At 31.7% G+C, this 19616-nt stretch overlaps 1 long non-coding RNA gene across 1 annotated transcript; it reads right to left on the bottom strand.

The window, feature by feature from the left end:
- Positions 1-8657: 8657 nt before the first annotated feature.
- On the bottom strand, positions 8658-12435 carry LOC120088033 (uncharacterized). The gene is made up of 4 exons (XR_005484800.2): positions 11965-12435; positions 10951-11140; positions 10812-10858; positions 8658-9155 (listed from the first exon to the last, which is right to left on the bottom strand). It is a non-coding gene; the product is annotated as an uncharacterized LOC120088033 (long non-coding RNA).
- Between the last annotated feature and the right edge of the window lie 7181 nt (positions 12436-19616).

The raw sequence follows: 19616 nt of genomic DNA, 5'->3' as shown, positions 1-19616 counted from the left end.
ATTACAACACTAGATTCACAAGTCCCAAAGCCCAAAATCCTAGTCATTATATGAACAACTATAACATGTGTACAATATTTACAGTAACCACCTAAACAGACGGGTTACAATATCCTTATCCTTTAGTGGCAGAGCGGATGCAGAGCTATCTTCTGAGGATTTGACCGCTACCTGGGGGAAAGAAAAACATTTGAAAACGGTTGAGCTTGCTAGCCCAATGAGTGACTAAAATGTTTGACTAAAATATTTACAATGTTTTAAAGAAACCATGTGCTAAAGAAAGATCTTTCAGATAAAGACATGTTTTCTAAGTTTTATTAAAGAAAGTCATTGTATGACTAGTTTTACTTGAAACTTGATACTGAAATACATTTGAGAAAGTATCTAACCAACTTGGTACCGAAGGACATTTGAGAAGGTACCTGACCAACTTGATACCGAAGGACATTTGAGAAGGTATCTCAGTAGATCGATACTAAAGGATAAGTTTTGAGAAGATATCTGAGCAGAAATACCTAAGGTATGATGGTACTTAGTATGGCCATGTGCACGTAGGTAGTTGGAGTCAGAGATTAACGAAAATGATTCTCTTTTGACTAGCAATTGGTGTTGGCATTTTTAACCACAACAGGGTTATTCTCAACTGAGAAATAGTTTTATTGTTTTCTGATAAAAATTGCTTTATATGTTTTATGCTTGGAAAATGTTTATACTGCAGTACAAGGTTATTGTAGAAGTTTATATTTCAGTTTAATCTCTTTATTAAGACTTTAGCATGAGAATCAGTTATCTTACTTAAGTCACTCACTGGGCTAGCAAGCTCATCCCATTTTCAAATGTTTTCCTTTCCCCCAAGTAGCGGTCAAATCCTCAGAAGATAGCTCCGCTCTGCCACTAAAGGATAAAGATATTGTAACCTGTCTTTTTAGGTGGTTACTGTAAATATTGTATATATGTTATAGTTGTTCATATAAGGACTAGGATTTTGGGCTTTGGGACTTGTGAATCTAGTGTTGTAATGACTCTAAACATGTTATGTTTCCGAGTTAATAAATTTGTGGCCTAAAAGGCTTTCCGCTGTATATGAGTTATATTTTGGTATCAGAGTTATTCCGCAAGAGTTATTAGGCAGTAAGTGTCAACAAAAGGGTTGATAACTGTTGCAGTCACGCCCTTTCCTAGGCTAAGAAGGTGGTCTGGGGATGGGTGTGACATCAAGTCATTCAAAAAAAGAGGATTTTGTTCTTAGAAGAAAAGATATAATGCGTTTGAGAAGGAGTCTCACGACTTTGGGGGACTTCAAGTCTTATAGAGAGGGAGTCTCGATCTTAGGGGGAGCCTGATATTTGCTTCACTGTTAATACAACATAAAGGGAGCCTAAAACATTATGAGAAGGAGTCTCACAACTAGGGGGAGCTTAGCTTATTAGGTGAGTGATAAAGTTGTATGATAGTCACTGTATTTATGCATCTACTAAAAATAAGTTCTGCTTTGTAATTGCTTCTCATTGATATTAGTGGAGTTATCTTTCATGGGCACACTGTCCCCTAGATGCATATGATATTTATCTATTCTACATATTTGATAATTGTCTTGTGAAATAATACAACATTGCTCGTAACATAATTAACTTACCGTGGATACCTTCTTACTTTTTTTCAGACGTCCACGAGCTCCTTAGGTACTCCTTACTCTATAGCACATTATGTGAAATGTGATAAATTCTCTGCGTAACACCATATATTTATTCCAACAATAACTATATGACATGAACCATTGGAGAGAAGCTATGCAAAAAGAAATAGAAGCATTGGAAGCTAATTAGACTTGGGTCATGGAAGTATTGCCTCGAGGAAAGAAAGCCTTTTATTGCAAATGGATATATAAAATCAAATATCATGCAGATGGGGAGATTGAACATCTTAAGGCTCGCCATATAAATTTTGGTAATCACTAGGTTGAAGGCATTGATTATAATGAGACTCATGGTAACTATACGAGCATTCTTGGCAGTTGTAGTTGCAAAGAATTTGGAATTGCATTAGATGGATAATCATAATGCTTTCCTCCATGGTGATCTCTAAAGGAGATGTACATGAAATTACCACCTGGTTTTACTGTTAATAAGGTATGTATGGTGTGTCGCCTTAAGAATGCTTTTTATGGCTTATGTTAAGCTCCAAGATGTTAGTTTGCAAAGTTGATTGCTGCATTGAAAACATATCTATACAAATCCTTAGGAAAACAACGATTTCTTTATCTTATTCACAAGTTGAGCATTTGCAATCTTCGTGCTTCAACTTGAGAGGGGATATTGAAAAATATTTTCATATATAGAAAATATTTGCATATATTCTCCCTGTGAAATATTTTCGGATATTCCTTGTATTTCTTTATATGTATTTATTTTTAGTTGGTACTTTAGGCCTTCCTAATAAAGTTGTATATATATTTATATTTTCACTTAATGAAAGATCAAGGAAACAGTTTTCCTGGCAGATCTTAAGGATATTATTTCCTGAATATTCACATTCGTGGACTTATTACACATGTAATCAAATGATTTTCATTTAAACAACAAATTGTTTTCTTTCTTGGAATGAAATATTTTCTAGTTCTACTCAAAGGATATCGATATTGATATTGATGAAGATTTATCTAAACAAAAAATTTACAAAAGTTATTTAAATTAATTCTTAAGTTGTTCTTACTCGTAGACTAATTAAGTTAGAGGTATTGCCATTAATATTTAGGAAAAATTACATAAGGTTTCAAAGTGTACCTTTGTGATTCTTGAGTTGGTAAGAATATATGTTTAAAAGATCTTAGTGGTTTAAATTAAAATTAATAATTAAGAAATTATATTTTTTTTCTCTCTTTCTCCCTCACCCTCCTTCCTCTTATTCTATAATTATTATTTTTAATTTAAAATGTTATGTCGCCATCTAAAACAAATATTAAAAAATTATACAATATTATTACAACCTACTCTGACGACCATCAATGGCAGCCAAGCAATTTTTTGGTGACCAACACAGGTCAACTTCAGTCGCCACTGCTGCCAACCAACTCTCGTCACCGCTTTCCACGACCATCACTGTCCAACCTCTGGTCACCACTTTCAAAAACCACCACTAGCCACCACTTATGTGGCTATTGTTGGCTATCTCCTTTGACCGTCACTTCTGTGCACCACATTTGGTGACACAACTCATAACCAACTCTGGTGATCACCCAATACGACCAAGTCTGACATATGTCGCCAGAGTGTGGCAGCGGTAGCGGTAGTGGTTGTGGTCGTCAGAATATGTCACTAGAGTGTGGCACCAATAGTTGACGGGAGGAGCCATTGAAATCATTGGAGGGAGGGAGAGGGTTGGGTTGAGTTGGAGTGAGTTGGTAAAAATAACGAACTCAACTCCATCAACATCTAAAGTTGGTGGGTCAAGTATTGAGTTGGAAATTTTTACCAACTCAACCTAACTAGTATGTCAAACACCTCCTTTTAGTATATAACAAACAAAACAAATTTATATATAAAAATACTTTGAGAAAGAGTTGTCAAATATACGTGTATTTTTATTTTAAGAAGTTTTTATCAGAAATGTTCAAATTAAAATGAACTTTTTTAAAGAAAAAAAGTTCTAAGTCATTTCAAACAGATCTTAAGTGTAACTTTTATTGTATTTTGACATTGAATTATGTGCATACGATATATTGTTTGGAAGATCTCTCTTGTTGAACGTGGAACAACTATGTAGTGGTAGAGATATTTATGAGACCAACTATAGAATTTCGATCCATCTTTTTAGGTTACATTTAATCAGACTGCACATGGAGATCCTTCTATTTTTTCCAGGTGCTAGCTTTTCAAGGTTATGAACTTTCCTTTCAAAGTACAACTAAAAAACAGGAAATTTTTTAAGCTTTTGTGGATGTTCATTTATTGGAGCAGCAACCTACAAGTTTGACGAAAGAATATGGCTAACTTCAATTTTTGCTGCAATGCAGCTGCAGTTATTATATCCATCAAATTTTCATACAGCATTTCAAATATGTCCACATCTATAATAAATTGTAATGGTTCAGGGTCTAGAACTAATCGCCTTTTCCGGTTAAATTACAAGTTTGGTTGCCCAAACTAATTAAATTTCAAATTTATTTCATTTCTCTCTCTTTTTAGGATTTTTTTCAAATATAAAAAAATGAATAAAAATATTTACAAAAATAGCAAAATTTCACTGTCTATCTATGATAGACTGCTATCCATATCTATTCGTGTCATAATAGATACAGATAGTTGTTTATCGCAGTCTATCATAATCTATTGCAGATAAACTATGATATTTTACTATATTTATAGATATTTTTAATAATTTTGTCATTTAAAATAATTTTCTTTCTTATCTAGTTTCTCGTTTAAAACATGCAACATATAAGTATTGTTTTACTGTTTTGAACTCAATCTTAAAATTAGTAATGTCTTTCTTCTAATGTCTTTTCTCGTTCGAAACATATAATGTAGAAGTCTTGTTTTACCTTCCTATTTTATATTTACAAATATAATAATTTAATTCTATTATTTCGCTTTTGAAATTCCATTATTTGCAAAAATAATAATAAAAAAAAAAAGTATACTTACGTATTGAAGAAAATTGAAAATATATGGTTGCTTTTAAAAATAGTTTGTAAAATATGATAATTTTAAAATATTTTTATTAATATTGTAGTTTTAAAAAAGTTCACAAGTTGAAGCGAACTTCTTTAAAATTAACCATTTTTTTTTTAAAAAAAAATGAGGTTGCAAGTTCTCAAAAAAAAAAATAATAAATAAATAAGGACGGTTTTTAAATATAGAAAAATGAACCAAAATATTTACAAAATATAGCAAAATTTTAGAACTATCAATGATAGATGTTGATAGACACTGATAGACTTCATCCATGCCTATTAATGACATTGATAGATACTGATAGAAGTCTATCAGTGTCTATCAACGTCTATCATTGATAGTTCTAAAATTTTACTATATCTTGTAAATATTTTCAACAGTTTTACCATTTGAAATAATTTTTCAAAAAAAATAAAATATACCTTGCGACCTCCTTGAAAAAATAAAAATAAAAAATAAGGTTGCAAGTTCAGCTTGCCAGTCTTTGAAAATTTCAATTGAACCTTCTAGTTTAGGGTTTTAAACTAAAAGTGGTTTTTATAATTGAATTTTTTCATCATTTATGTTATGAAAATTGAGAAGCACAACGGAAATACGGATATGAAAAATATAATATAATAATATTTTTATATAATAATAATAAATAAATAAAAACTAAAATTATAAAATAAAATAACTAAAACATAAAATAACCAAAATCATGAAATTGAATAATATGGAAAATGGTGGAAGTGGAATTCTCATTAATGTAGGTGTGTTCTTAAGATCTACCAAATGTCACTATTTATAGATAAAGTGACAAGTAGGATGTGGACTTACATGGAAACCAAGTATGAATAACTAACTACATAATATATGGACAACATGAATGGTGACACATGGCCTTCGGAACACTAAGCAATAGGCATCTATTTTCTATTATAATATTCATAATACTCCCCCTTAGATGTTCATATATATATGAAATATGTCTCGTTAAAACCTTACTAGGAAAAACCCAATGGGAAAAAACCTAGTAAAGGAAAAAGAGCACATATTTCATATAATGCATACTCCTAAAAAAAAACAATATATTTACTCCCCTCATGAAAACATTACTTAAGATCTCTGAGTCGTAGCATTCCAATATTGTGCACCAATGTTTCAAAAGTTGCGGTTGGTAATGTCTTTGTAAATAAGTCTGTCAGGTTATCCTTCGAACAAATTATTGTACAATGATGTCGTCATTTTCTTCAAGGTCATGAGTGTAAAAAAGTTTTGGTGAAGTATGTTTTGTTCTATCTCCTTTAATATATCCTCCTTTGATTTGGGCTATGCAAGTTGTGTTGTCTTTGTATAATATTGTTGGAATGTTTTTATTAGAAAACAAGTCACACGTTTCACAAATGTGCTAAGTCATTAACCATAGCCATACACATTCTCGACTAGTCTCGTGAATTGCAAGAATTTCAGTATGATTTGAGGAAGTGACCATTATAGTCTGTTTCACCGATCGCTATGATATAGCAGTTCCTCTACATGTGAATAAATAACCTGTTTGAGGTCTAACTTTGTGTGGATTAGATAAATATCCAAAATCTGCATAACCAACTAAATCAAAAATTGATTTATTTGAATAAAGCAAACTCATATTGATTGTTCTTAGGAGATAATGGAGTATATGCTTAATTCCATTCCAATGTCTTTTTGTAGGAGAAAACTATATCTAGCTAATAAATTTACTGAAAATGCAATATCTAGTCTTGTATTATTAGCAAGATACATAAGTGCACCAATTGCACTAAGATATGGTACTTCAGGACCAGGAAGTTCTTCATTATCTTCTCGAGGTCGAAATATATCTTTCTTTATATCCAATGAATGGACTTCCATTAGAATATTTAATGGATATGTTTCGTCTATATAAAATCTTTTCAAAATTTTTCCTGTATAAGTTGACTGATGAATAAATATTCAATCTGCTAAATGCTCAATTTGCAAACCAAGGTAAATGTTTGAAATATAAATAAATAAACAACTACCACAAAAATAATAATTATTTCTTTCTCTGCCACGGTCATGACCTCGACCGCGACCACAACCTCGACCATGATTATTATTAAAATTCATAGCATTCATTTCAGGGAATGGTGTCATTCCGGTTGGTCGAGATTCATGATTTTTCATCAATAACTCGTTATTTTGTTCGGCCACAAGAAGATATGAAATTAATTCAAAATACTGTTTAAAACCTTTCTCTCGATATTGTTGCTGCAGGAGCATATTCGAGACATGAAATGTAGAAAATGTCTTCTCTAATATATCGGCATCAGTAATTTTCTCTCCACATAACAATAATTTTGAACTGATGTTAAATAATGCAGAGTTGTAATCACTTACTGATTTTAAAATCTTGTAGCCTCAAGTGCATCCACTCATAATGAGCTTTAGGGAGAATAACTGTTTTTTTGTTTATGACATACCTCTCTTTTAAATTTTTCACAAGATACAGGGATCTTTTATTGTAAAATACTCCATTTCAATCCCTCGTGGAGATGATGACGAAGGAAAATCATAACTTTTGTTTTGTCCTGACTGGATGTCGTATTTTCTTCTTTAATAGTCTCCCAAAGATTCATAGCATCTAGGTGGATTTCAGTTTCAAGTATCCATGACAAATAATTATTGCCGTTAATATCAAATGTAGAAAATTTTAATTTTGTGAGATTTTTCATGGCATCACTATCATAAAATATTGTACTTATGTTAGAAATTTAATAGATATTGAATATGCAAAATAACATTAAATTTATTAATTATAGCGAAGAGGAAAAAACCGGCGTCCTGTTGATAACGTGTTGTGAAATTGAGGAGCACAATGGGAACACGGATATAGATAAAATATAATATAATAATAATAAAATATAATTTAAAATAAAAAAACCAAAATCATAAAATAACTAACAACATAAAATTGAATAATGAAAAATTTAGTGGAATTTGAAGTGGAATTTTCACTAAGCAATGGATATCTATTTATTATTATAATATTCATAATATTTTTTTATTAGTCACTTTCTATATTTATTTATTTCTTAACTTTTTTCTCATGTCTCTATCTCACTCCCTTTAATTTTCTCCATTTCCTTGCCATGCTTTTGATGGACAGAAGCCCTTAAATAAATCACTTTTTCTCTCCATTTAATTCTCACCTAAGGTTCACATTAGATATTAAATATTGAAAATTTTGATAGAAGAAATATTGATAAATTTTCGTTTGTCATGTTTGAATTGAGTTTATTATTAAAATATTAATTTTGTGTGCTTAATATTTTGTATTATTTTACATTGATTTGTCTATGATATAATGAAAGTATCAATACACCTCTTATGTTAATGTCTAACTAATGAATATAAAAAAATATAGATAAACGTCGATGAAAATTTAACACTAAAGTACCTATTGATTTTGTTTGAAGATACTTGAAACAGATTGAGAAACTTGGGTTAGTTTTTATTTTCAAATAATCATCGAAACAAGTTCTTTCAAGCTCGTGTGTTGATCTTTATTATTATTATTATTATTATTATTATTATTATTATTATTATTGAAAACAGTAGCATTTAATTAAGCAATCACTGAATTTACAACCCCCAAGTCCTCATCAATGAGGAGTCAAACCCAAAATAGACGATAAAAAAATCACATAAAGAACTCTGTTCGAAAGATAAGAAGTGGGAAACAACTTCCCTAGGTAAACTATGAGCAATTCCATTACATAAACGCAAGCACTTGAAAACGAAATAACTCCACATATAGCTATTTATATCCACATTCAAATGTTGAATTAGGCATTAACTCTAGAAATAAAGGTTATCTAACAAATGATAAAACTTGTTATGCACGATGTTATAGTATTTATAGGAATATCAAAGATTAACATACAAAATTAAAAAAAAAATATAGAATAGAACACAGAGTTTGGAAATATGATGTAATACCATCTATGTTTAGACAGCAGTGTGTTTGTGGAAAGATATTTTCACTAATATAATGTTAAGTAATTACAACATTGTACTTATCTATAAAGACAGTGATTACAATGACACACAAATACCTTAACTTCTTGCAAGATCACTTAGATTTCTCCTAAATGTGAGACTCTCTCTCAATGAAATTTAGGCTCCACCATCCATGTACTTAGGTTCCCCCTAAGAATAAGAATATTAGTGAATAATCACTTAGGATCCCCCTAAGTATGAGAGACTCCCTCTCAACTTCTATCTTTCCACCTTCAAATGAAAACCGCTCCACTTGATGAGCTTAGACTTCTCCTAAGTTTGAGAATTCCTTCTTAAGTAACGAATCATACTTCAAGATGATCTATAGAAACACCTCAAAATCTACAACAAAGAATTTCCACAATCCTGAGGATTGACACACTTGTGGTTTTCGGCAAAGACACAAAACAAAACGACAAAGCTTCAAGGCAACCGACCGACCTAAAATTGAACAAAACCACAATATATTTATGGCTACCTTTGGGAAGATCTTCAAGGAAGTAATAAATCATCTCTCTAGGAAAAATACAACAAACCACGAAATCTGCATAAAAATCTTGACGATAAAGAAAAATATTTTGCAGAATTTTCTATTTGTCACATTACAATGTCCTTGACAATGTCAAAATATTTTGTAAGACATCATGACATAGAAAATTAGAAGTCACCTAACAAATATACACTACACATATCAACATCTAAAAAATTAACCTCAAGGCAGAATCATGGAATATGGTACAAAACCAAGCTGTTCAATTTTTGCTTAAATAAAACCAACCAAACATACTATAGAAATAAATTCCCAACAACTGTGTTGTTCTAACATTCCTAACTTTGGGATGGCAATGAGAAAATATCGTGTACTATTGTGTAGCGTTAGTGTGTATATTGATCCCTGTATTTAGGATTTGATACATATATATTTCCATGGATCCCTACATATATAATTCTTAAATGTTTCTTTTCTAGCTTGCAATGAATGAAAATAGTATAAAAAATTATTTAAACTATCGTAGTGTAGAAATTTAATTTTTCAACATAAACTCAGTTGGTTGAGCTTTTGCTTTTTTCTACAAAGATTGTAGCTATCAACTTTCTAACTTTAAGAACTGTGGAAATCATTCTTTCCCGTAGTAGGGTAAGTTTAGAGATAAGTTTTACTTTTTTTTTTTTTTTTTTTTTTGAGAAATAATATGTTTTGGGTTTGTGAGGATAAAATCTGTTACCAGTATTGTGATATAATATTAAATTTATTTTCTCTTATCAACTTAAGTTTTTAGATGAATAGTTAACAACTCTTTTAAAATATTGTTTTACAACATAAGTTTTTAAATCAATTGACAACTTAACAAATTAGACTATGTATGGAAGTTATATTCAGGGTTGAAATATCGAGGAAGTTAGTCACCAAATGGTGGGAGAGCCGATGACCAAAGCTTCGGAGAATGGCAGTTGTAACTATAACGTGGTCCTAAAGGTAGTGAAATTCCTTGTCAGGTGAGTTCGCCAGCCCATACAAAAGGCATGATGATCTAGCTAGGCGATATTTTGAAGAGAAGCTTTGTGAAATAAACATGTTGGTGAAAATTTAGAGACCACACACCAAGGTAAAATATCGACGTCAATATCATTATCGTTATCGAGGTTTTATTCCGTGAATATATCGAAACAAATTAATACTCAAATAAGTTATTGATATAGTTTTAGTATTTATATTTATATGGGTGACTAATTGATGATATTTTTTAGGAAAAATACTTTTTTATCCCTAGATTTTGGGTCTAGTTTCTATTTGGTTTCTAGATTTCAAATTATTTCACATTTATTCTTTCAAATTTTGAATTTGGTTTTAATTTAGTCCCTATATTTCAAAATGTTAAAATTTTACTATTTAGATTTGATTTTTGTTTCAATTTGGTTCTTATATTTCAAGATTTATACTTTGGACCTCGAATTTTCATTAAATACTCACTTTTAGTCATTAGTGTAAATGTTTAATAATTATGATGTGGATTTTAAATTTAGAAGTACGTAGTGATGGAAAAAATAGTGTAACTTAATTAATTATAATTATTAAAATAGAAAGGAAATCCTTACCGTTAGGAATTGCTTCATTGAATCAGCTTCAACGGGATTCCATCAAACTGCTATAAATACACCTAATCAGTATTTTGTGTGGGTGTGAAAAATATCTAGAGAAAGTAGAGAGTTGTGAGCGTTAATTTGTAATCTTCACCTTGTAATTCTTCTTCTTGAATAAAGTTGATTTCTCCTTTTGCACAGTGGATGTAGGTTGATAGCCGAACCACTTAAACTTTATGTTCTCTCTCGATCTCTCTTTACCTTCTTCATCAATTCTTGATTAATCTATCTTAGAAATTGTCTTCCTCCTCTGCCTCTTTTCTTCTTGATTGAACTCTCCTCACCTGGACAAAGTACAGGCAGAATTTCACTTAATTCTAACCCCGTTGTTGTTATAGTGCAAAATAGGCGTGAATTTAATTTGTCTATACGTGTGTGCTTGTGTAACAATGGTATCAGAGCTCTATTACAATCAAGAAATCAGTTTTTGATCAGTCAAGAATGGCTATCGTGAGGTTTGATATAGAAAAGTTTAATGGCAAGAGAGACTTTGGATTGTCGAAAGCCAAGATCAGAGCAACCTTTGAATAACAAAAGGCTTTGAAAGCCTCAGAAGACCTTCTTATAATCTCAGACAACATATCAGAAGAAGAGAGGGAAGCAACAGACTCAGTAATCTATGGAACTTTGATTCTTAATCCGAGAGATAATGTATATAGATAAGTAATAGAAGAAGAAACATCTTTCAAGATTTGAAACAGGCTAAACGAGCTGTATGTTTCAAAAGACCTACCAAATAAGATGTTCATCAAAGAGAAGTTTTTTTACATACAAGATGAATTCAACAAAATCTATCTAAAAAAATGTAGATGACTTCAAGAAATCACTATCGAATTCAAGAACCTTGGAGAAAAGTTTGGAGAAGAAAATGAGGTTTTTATTCTTTCAAATTCTCTACCAGAAAATTTTAAAGATGTAAAAACCTCATTGAAATATAACAGGGAGTCGATTACAATGAATGTCATTGTCTCGGCCATCAAAACCAAAGAAATGGAAATTCAATCTTCAACTCAACTACCAACCAAAGATAATAAGAATGGACAATGTCTTTTTACAAAAGGCATGGAATCACAAAGAAGATAAATGGAAGAAACCTAAATGCACTTACTGTCATAAAGAAAGACACTGGAAAAAGGACTGCTTGTCTCTCAAAAGAAAGCAAAATGGGAAGGATAAGAAGTCTAAACAACCAGAACCTTCAAATGCAGCAGGTGAGAATTCATTTTCTTTCTCCTCTTCTCCTCCCTCTATTTTCCTTTTCCTTCACTTTTCTTTTCCTCACTTTCTTCTTATCATTTTTGCATTTTCATCACACCACCGCTTAAACTTCTTGCCGACAGCCTCCTTCCCCTGCAGTTCTAGTCCATGTCGTCGTCCTAGCTATTTGTTGCCATCGTCCCCTCTTCTTCTCCCTCTATTTCCCTTTTCCTTCCCTTCCCATTCTCATTTTTTTTCCATCTTCATCCCACACCACCCAAACTTCCCACCGACATGCGCACTTCACTACCGTTCCAGCCTCACGTCGCCGCCCTAGTCACCCCGCACATCTCCTCCCTCTGTTTTTCTTGGATGAGTTCTCTTAGATCTAAATTTATTTGGTTTTTCTTGGTTGATTTATGAATACCTCATTTGATACAAATTTTATTTTACTCGTATGATTGGATGTTAGGTTCTAAATTTAGGAACGGTTGAATGAGAAATTTTGGCGAATCAAAAGTTGTCACATCATCAATGAAGCCTGAGCCTATTGAAAAAATTATAAGTTGGATTGAGCCGAATAATTAAAGTCGCTCGGGTCCATCCCAATTCAAACCTATGGTGAAATTTTTTGTTAAATTAAAGATTAAGCTACTTTATGGCTCAAGCCCAAGTAAGGCCCCTGAAAAACCTCTGTAAATAGAGGTCTTATCTTTTCATTTGGGGAGGGAGGTTGGAGGAATTGAAGACAAAATCTCTCTGAAGATCTAAAGTCTAAAGCTCCAAGGATCTGAAGAACATAACTCCTCCAAAATTTTGAAGATCAGAAAACACTAAAGCTTTGAAGATTATAAGACACTAAAGCTCTGAAGATCAAAAGACATATCAAAGCTCTGAAGATCAGAAGATACTAAAGCTCTGAAGATCAGAAGATATATCAAAGTTCTGAAGATCGAAGTTTTTTGAAGATACAAACATTTTGAACATGCTTGAAGACTGAAGTCCTTTGAATATACAAGCATTCTGAAAACCAAAGTCTTTTGGAGATACAAGGATTCTTCCAAGATTTTAACTCCAGGATCATCACGCACTTCACTTTCTCAAATCAAGCGTACGCATTCGACTAAGAGAGAAGCAGAGGATCAAGAGATCGAACTACATCGCATCAAATTAATATCAACACCAACTCAAGTTCAACTCTATGAAACAAGTTTCTTCGAAAGCCTCGTGCGAACACTAATCCTCCAAAAAGATCAACAAGCCCAAAGATCGATCGTCCAAGAAGATCAACAAACCCAAAGGCCGATCGTCCAAGAAGATCATCAAGCCCAAAGGGCGATCATCCAAGAAGATCAACAAACCCAAAGATCGATCATCCAAGAAGATCAACAAGCCCAAAGGTCGGTCGTTCAAGAAGATCAACCAACTTAAAGATTATAATTTATTTTGAAAGCATCAAAATACTATGTATTAGAGATTGTACTCGCTTTCCACAAAATTAATAAAAATACAAAGTTCAATTTCCACGAAATAAATTTCTCTTAAAATCTCATGCAAACAGGGACATTAAGATGATTCCTTAGAATTAAGAAAGTGTTGGGTAATTTTTGTAAGTCTTTAAAACTATTTTTAAAGTTGTGTTAGTTAATTACTTCAATGACCCCTCGAGATTTTGGACCAATGTTATGTTGTTTAAGGATATACCATTTAAATTTATCTTATTATTATTTATGATTTGTGAATTTATCATTCAAATTTATGTTAGTTTCATTTAAACTTTGATTGATTTGTGACTATCGATTTTACATTTGATCTAAATTTCTTATACCCATTATGAGTTTCTTGATGTAGAAATATTGTATTTTTAGGTCATTGCTTCAACTAGATTCATTGCTGGATTAATTTATAGTTTGTGTTGAGAATCAAAGTGACTCATATGAATTGTGAATTATTTAGGTTGTTTTGAGAGTCAAATAATCTCTTGAACATGTTTTAGGAATGTTTTATATTGTTTTGAGAGTTTAGGCACTTTTTAGGTGCTTCTTAGGTACTTTTTAAGTTGGTTTTGAGATACTACAAGAAATTGAACTTCTCCTGACGTCACAAATCGCCAAGAAAGGGTGGAAAATGCGTCGGAAGAGCCTCTGCCGATGAATAATGGATCGACGGGAGTTTGGTGGGGAAAAATCCGTCGGAAGAGGAACTCCCGATGCATGAAACAAAGGTGCAGGAATTGTCGAAGAACTCCTGATGCACGTATAGGGCGTCGGGAGTTCTTCGACTTACTCCCGACGCCTTGTTTTATGTGTTGGCAGTTGGAGGAACTCCCAAGAAACTCCTGACGATCCCTTACGGCGTCGGGAGTTCCCAGGAACTCTCGAAGGTGTTTTATGGTGTCAGAAGATACCCTGTTTCCCGACAACCATGCTCCCAACGATCGATTTAGGGGTCGGGGGAGCTCATTTTTCATGTAATGAGAGTTATCATTTTGACTTTTTTAAGTTGTTTTGAGATTTGAAGTATCACTTACACGCTTTTTTATAAACTTTATAATTAGGTTTAAGAATCAAATATGACTCTTATTAACTATTTAGGTTGTTCTGTTAGTCAAATTGACTGTTTAATTCCTTTTAGTACTTTTTAGATTGGTTCAGGAATAAAGGTGTCATTTAGACACTTGTTAGGCACTTTTGAGGTTGGTTTTGATAGTGAAACTGGGCACTTGAGCATTTAAGTTTTTTTTTTTTTTTTTTTTTAAGAGTGAAGGTATCACATACACAATTTTTAGAAACTTTATAGTTTTTTTTTTTATATTCAAAGTGACTCATAATGATTTTGGTTGATTTTAGAGTCTAATTATCTATTAGATACTTTTTAGATACTTTTTAGGTACTTTTTAGATTGATTTGAGAGCAAATGTATCATTTGGACACTTGTTAGACCCTTTTTAGATTAGTTTTGATTGTGAAAGTGGCACTTAAGCATTTACATGTTGTTTTGTCACATGCACACTTATTAGAAACTTTATAATCTATTTTGAGTATCAATGTTCTACTCACATAGTTTTTAAAATTTTCAAGTTCTAAGTTTTTTTACACTTAGGCAGTTTACAAGTTTTTTAAGTTTTTTAAGTTTTTGGAAACTTGGACAGTTGTTACACACTTTTGGGAAACTTAGGTATTTTAGGGTTTTAAGTACACTTGGACACTTGTTGGAGTATAATTAACTTTGGTATTTTAGGCTTTGAAGTACATTTGGACACTTTTTAAAGGTTTTTGAAATATTTGTAAGCTTTGGTGGCGTGTAGACACTTGGCACTTTGTACATTTGTAAGTTTTCTCAAACTTGGACATTTTTTTGTTGTTTTGGGAGTCAACAAGTATCTTTGACACATTTTAGGAACTTTTTAAGTTGTTTTAAGAATGAAGGTGTCACTTAAATACTTTTTAGGTACTTTTTAGATTGGGTTTGAGAGTGAAAAGTTGCACTTAGATATTTGAAAGTTATTTTGATAATTGAAACATCACTTACACACTTTTGGAAATCTTTTACATTGGGTTTGAGAGTGAAAAGTTGCAGTTAAACATTTTTAAACTATTTCAAGAGTCAAAGTGTTACTTAGACACTTTTTAGATAATTTGTAGTTAGTTTTGAGTTTGAAAGTCACATTTAGATATTTTTAAATTGTTTTGAGAATTGAAGTATCACTTACACACTTTTTGAAAATTTTTTAGGTTGGTTTTGAGATTGAAAGTCACACTTAGGCATTTTTAAGTTGTTTAGAGAGTTAAAGTATCACTTAGACACTTTTTAGATAATTTGTAGTTGGTTTTAAGATTGAAAATCACACTTTGACATTTTTAAATTATTTTGAGAGTCAAGTGTCACATAGACACTTTTTAGGTAATTTGTAGTTGGTTTTGAGATTGAAAGTCACGCTTAGATATTTTTAAGTTGTTTTGAAAGCTAAAATGTCACTTAGACACTTTTTATGTAATTTGTAGTTGGTTTTGAAAATCAAAATGATACTTAAAAACAATTTAGGTTGTTTTGAGAGTCAACAAAACTATTGGACACTTTTTAAGAACTTATTAGGTTGTTTTGAGAGTGAAAGTATCATGTAGCCCTTTGTTAGATGCTTTTTGGGTTGGGTTTGAGAGTGAAAAGTTGCACTTAGATTCTTTGGAGGACGTGCACTTTAATATGCACGTTTTGGACACTTTTTGTAGGTTTCAGGTAGGTATATAGCATATAAGACTTGAAAGTTATGCACATGAATTTGTTTGATTAATTTTGATACTTGATTCATTTCAAACAAGCAAGATTGAGCATGTCGTGCTTATTGCACTTTAATATTCCTTTTTAGATCAATATATTTTGAAGACGCCATAAATAACATTTTTTGTGAAGATCAACAGACTAAATGAAGTTTTTTTTTATGTATTTAATATTTTCTGTTCATTTTGTATAGCCAAAATAAAAACTAATAGCTTAGGAAACAGACCTTAAGAATTCTTATTCATATCATATTTTCGTTAAGGAATTAAGGGTTGAATACATTTCTTTTTCTAAATTTGTTGTTACAATATTGAATATATTTTGTTCCAGAAAATTAAAATATGTATTTGAAAAGAATTTCATATTAATTTGTTGTTGACCTATCTACCGACAGATTGTGCGTGGGCAGAAATGTAACTTTTGTCTAGGAAGACTTTTACGTGGGTAGATCCTCATTTATGTCGACGAATGAGCGTAGGCAGAAATTGAGTTTTGTCGATACAAATCGTTGTGTTGGCAAACAAAGTTTCTGTCGACGCATAATGTGTGGGTAGAAATACGATTTATGAACACAAAAGTTGTTGCGTGGGTAGAAAGTCTTTTCTACCGACATTAGTTGTGTGGGCAGAAAGACTTTTCTACCCGGCATTTCTGCTGACACAACATCAAAATGTGTAGGCAGAAGCTCTGTCGAAGGACTTCTGGCCACGCAAAAAATGTCGACAAAGGTTTTGCCCATACTTTTCTTAAGACTAGTTAAAAAAACACATGCATCGCACGTGGTTAACATTTATAATTAGATTTAAATTTTTACAATGAAATTTGAATATTGAATGAGTATATTTAATTTAGTTTGAATAATAAGATTTTGATATCAATTTAGTAATGAAAAAATAGTCCCTTAAATTATATATTTTTTCTTTAGATTAATTTACCATGAAAACAAAGTAAATTAGACATTGTTGAAAAAGGATACTTTTCTTTAAGTTAAATATTAATATATTTAGCATTAAATTTTAAAATAACAAAAGAGATAGAAATTGCTTTTTTTTTTTTTATCTTTTTGAATTGATTGATTTTTCAAGGGAAAAAAAAAGAATGATGGAAGGTTGAATTAGAGATATTTTTAAATAAAAAGTACTTTAAATAGACATTAGTTTTTAAAATTATTTAAGTTTGTATTAGTTAGTTAGATATGTATTTTTAGTATTACAAACTTAAATAATTTAAATCAATAAGAGTTTATTCAACTTACATCTACTACTAAAGATCAAGAGGTTTGGATTCAAATTCTCCTCCCCTAATTTATACTAAAAAAAACTTAAATAATTTAAAATTAATGTCTATAAAATAAAATGGTACACAATTTTCCTTGATTAAAAAAACTATTTATTGTTATTTTGTTTTATTCAAGTATAGTCTTCCTTTCTTAAAGCATAAATAATTATATATTCTTAAAATGCGAGAGAGAGAGACAGAGACAGAGACAGCGAAATAGATAATAATAATAAAAAGAGTGGTTTAGATACAAAATGCTGGGGAGAAATTGAGCAGTCAAAATTTAACATATATCTGCTAACCCCCGTCTTTGAAAAAGCTACTGATAGTTTTTTAATTGTATTGATGTGTATTTTCAAATTAGTTATCCATGAAGAATTTTATCTTCTTAAAAAAATAATAAAATTCTATTTGTATTCAATATTAAAAAAAAAAAAAAAAAAAAAAAAACCTTAATTTAGATCCAGTAATAAAACTGTTTTTTAATTTTCTTCGTCAAATCTAAAAAAAAATAAAAGATTTGTTTAGGTACTCTATTAGATAAACAAAAATCAAGTTCTATCAAATAGAATTATTTAATATAAAAGCTTATTTAAATTTTGATAAAATGTTAAAAAAAAAAAAAACCATATTCAACTAAATCTTTCCAAATTTGAATTCAATAATACTTCTGATTTTACGTTAAAAATTTTGAACCAATCACAAGTTGTCACGTCATTTACTAAATTAATGACGAAATTTTAAATCATTAAATTTGGGTCCAATTAGAAATTGACATATGTCCCGAATTGAAGTTGAAGACAAATTTTGACGAGGTCACGTGGTTTTATCATGACCATTGAATCAGATAAGATTAATTTGACTCAATTTAATATTATTATTTGGGTCAAAGTCCAACTAAGCCCAAAAATAGGTTGAATTTGACCTAAATGTAAAATCAAGTCTAAATCCAATTAATTGGGCTCAAAGGCCATGCCCACAGACCAACCAAGCCCAAACCCATAGGTATCAGGCCCAAACCCATGAAGCCCATCAAAGAGCCCTATAAATAGAGGCACTATTCTCATTTCAGGAGCAGCATTTTCTACTTTCAGAGATCCCAGAGAGAACTCCCAAGACTCCTAAAGCTGCATTCCTAGAAGACAAAAGACCCTTAAAGACACAAAGACTCTTCCAAGACTTCTACTTCAAGAACGTTCGGTGTTTTTCTTCTTCAAGTCAAGCACATTCACCCAATTAAGAGAGAATTAGAGGATCAAGTATTAAAGATTGAACCACATCGCATCAAATCAACTTCAACATCAACACCAATTCAAGTTCAACTTCACGAAACAAGTTTCTCCAGAAGCCTCGTGTGAACAAATTGGCACGTCCAGTGGGACACCTCTTCCTCTCATCTCTCTCAGTATCCAAACAAGGCAAATGGCACCTAAGAAGATGTCATCCAAAGCTTCCTTTCACAAACGGCTCATACATAGAACCTGTCAACTGCAGTCGTTCAAGAGAAGTCACGCAGGAGTAAAGCAGAGCTCCCTCATCACCCACAACATCTTGAGGCAAATGATGGAATCCCCAAAAAGTGGGGTTGTCATCAAGGAAAACCCCTTGTTTGACAACTCTACTTCCGCCTCCAGAAAGCCGAAAATAGATTCACCGCCATATGTGATTTCTGTCATGATGGCAGATGTGACGGCGGAAGCGGCCATGGCGGAAATGGAAAGGAAGATTAATTTTCTGATAAAAGCCGTCGAGGAGCGAGACCATGAGATCGCTACCCCGAGAGAACAAATGCAGTCTCAAGAGGCTGTTGAATCAAGCTAAGCACCCACAGTCAAAGCAACTGACAAGGGAAAGACCGTGCTGATAATGACCTCCATAAGAGCTCAATATATGATAATGCAGTCTCGATGGCCTCTCTGTCAGTTCAACAACTACAAGATATGATAATGACCTCCATAAGAGCTCAATATGGAGGACCGACTCAAACTTTCTTCATATATTCCAAGC

Source organism: Benincasa hispida, chromosome 10, assembly GCF_027475165.1.
Source record: "Benincasa hispida cultivar pf3 chromosome 10, pf3_genome.v1.1, whole genome shotgun sequence".
NCBI lineage: Eukaryota > Viridiplantae > Streptophyta > Magnoliopsida > Cucurbitales > Cucurbitaceae > Benincasa > Benincasa hispida.
This window is presented reverse-complemented; position numbering and strand designations above follow the sequence as displayed.